General features: G+C 42.7%; 1 long non-coding RNA gene across 3 annotated transcripts in view; it reads right to left on the reverse strand.

The window, feature by feature from the left end:
* Window positions 1-2,500, reverse strand: part of LOC135089756 (uncharacterized) — a 311,458-nt gene that overhangs the window by 87,051 nt on the left and 221,907 nt on the right. The gene's annotated exons all lie outside the window — the stretch shown is intronic.

A 2,500-nucleotide genomic window follows, 5' to 3' on the forward strand; every position in this document is an offset into this window, starting at 1 on the left:
ACAGCAATTACCATGATTACCTCCGTACTTAGTATCAGTTTGCTCATTAACTGCGTATTTGGCATTGAATATTTTGAAACTCTCTCTCTCTCTCTCTCTCTCTCTCTCTCTCTCTCTCTCTCTCTCTCTCTCTCTCTCTCTCTCTCTCTCTCTCTCTCTCTCTCTCTCTCTCACATTGAGAGAGAGAGAGAGAGAGAGAGAGAGAGAGAGAGAGAGAGAGAGAGAGAGAGAGAGAGAGAGAGAGAGAGAGAGAGAGAGAGAGAGAGAGAGGCGCACACTACCAGTATTTACCATACACTTTCCCTATACAGGAGGATGAGCAGCGTTCTATTTTATATAATATCACCTTTACTTTTGAGTTTACGCTAAAAACCCGCCTTTAAGTTCATGCGTGCGTCCTCTGCTTGATTTGCATGAGGTAATGGCAAATCCTCCAGTGCTTCTCTGAGACCTCGGAAGTTTGCCAATCTGAAATTACACAGATTTTTATTCTGACTTTCGTTATTACGAGTATATTTCTTCTCTAAACTGCTGTGGCCACAGAAATTGAGACGCTCCTTCAACTATTCTTTATGAACCCGTTCTTGCTAGTCCGCCGACTGACTGGAAATGGCAAACATCGTATCCTACGATTTTTTTTTATTCATCCCTTCTCTGTTGTTCTGGCTACTAAACTGACTTCGCTGACTCGAATTACTTGGTGTGGTGAATTCTAACTGTGCAGCTTCGTTAACCCGCCATTCTGCTCGGTACTGGCGGTGAGATGCTCGATTAAGACATTTTTCCTTGCCATGGTGAATGCACTTATAAAGAAGTTAAAACAAATAAGTTTTGTTATTAATCTACTGTGGTTTTCGTTGTATTAAAATGATTCTTGAATTCTTGCCATTAAAATCTTTGATGTATCATATCATATACACATATTGACTTCGTGACGCGTTTAGAGCGAAAAACTACCTAAACGACACTTTCGTTGGAATGCTATCAAGTAAGACTAGGATCTGCTAACACAGTTTCCGCCGGTGACACAAGAGAATGCCAGGCATGTGCTCACTTGGTGCAGGAATTCGGCTTTGGAAAAAAGAAGCTTGGCTCCCCGCGAGGCACTCAGACAAATCATCGTCATGACTACCACTTCAATTATTTATAACGGAACCTGAGTTTCAAGTCAAGTAGCAAAGTTCGGGGTGCAAATTACCAAACATTACATATCCCCCCACTCCTTACACCTTTAAACGTTGATACTTAAAACGTTGACCTGTCACAGTTTTTGACGAAGATATGAAAAGTTCCATTTGTCATTAGTTTGTGTCCCTGCGTAGTCTAATGAATGGCCGGAGGGTATTGGTTGTCCAGGATGGCATGCATCCTTTGGGCTTTGTATCAAGTTGTTGGTGGACTTTGATGATTGAAGTGAAATCAATTTCTAACCTTGTAAGCTCTATATAGCGTGTACGGATATGTACAGTCCGTGGCTCATATTCCGCGATACGTCTGTTCATATGGAAGTGGGTGACGCAACTTTCGGCGAAAGGTGGTACCGAACATCAAGCGAACGAATTTTCAGGAAGCTACGGTGTTATTGTAGCCATTCACCAGCGTGTGCCCCTCACGCCTCACGTATAACTCAGCTGGAATACTGCCTAATGCCAGCACGTACTGAGGGCCGGGCGGCGCCTCACCAAGACTCGCCTCTCGTAAAGCGAGATGTGTATAGGAGGAAGGGACGGCCGTTTACACATTTCACTCATATTGGTAAAAGTGAGCTTGTCGTGACCCTGCCATGGCGAGCCGATGTACGTACTATTACGATACATGCATCCCCGTGAAGCCCCTCAAGGAAGAGTACGTGTGCGTGGGGACGGCGCGGCGCGACCAGGGCCTCGTCACCGATATCAGCAAATTTACGTCCATTTCCTGATATCTGACGCCAGGTTCATATTCATAGCTGTAATGTACGCTAATTGATATATAAAAGTGCAATGCGTATATAATCACATTTCTACACATCACACATACACTGTCAAATGTGATACGACTCTTCACTATAACAATTTGTTCTCTCATCGTCGTAATATCAAGCCTCTGAGTCCGTTAATGCAGAAGTTAGTGGTTATGAATATACAGATGGTTGTATTTGTAGCCAATTTGCGTTTTCCTATTTGCTTCCTAAACTAGGAAACAATTCAGTAATTAGCAAATAGCTTCATAAAGTGGAATGGTAAAGTTGATAACGATGTGGACTGGCCAGGAAGGACATGACGGAGGTTTATGGACAGGATTTGTGGCGCTTTGCGGAATGAGAGTTTGGTTACTGAAACTTACTGAAGAGGCGGAGGGAGGAAGGATCTGTGCACGGTATGTACATTAATCCTCAGCAATGTTATGTTTATAAGTTACTGGAAACATCTAGATATTAAAAGAAGCGCAGCAAAGCTCTGACTGCATGTACCTGCTTAGACAAAAACTGTTTAATACCAAAAAAAAAAAAAAAAAAAAA

The sequence above is a fragment of the Scylla paramamosain genome, chromosome 3 (genome assembly GCF_035594125.1).
Source record: "Scylla paramamosain isolate STU-SP2022 chromosome 3, ASM3559412v1, whole genome shotgun sequence".
In the NCBI taxonomy this organism is placed as follows: domain Eukaryota; kingdom Metazoa; phylum Arthropoda; class Malacostraca; order Decapoda; family Portunidae; genus Scylla; species Scylla paramamosain.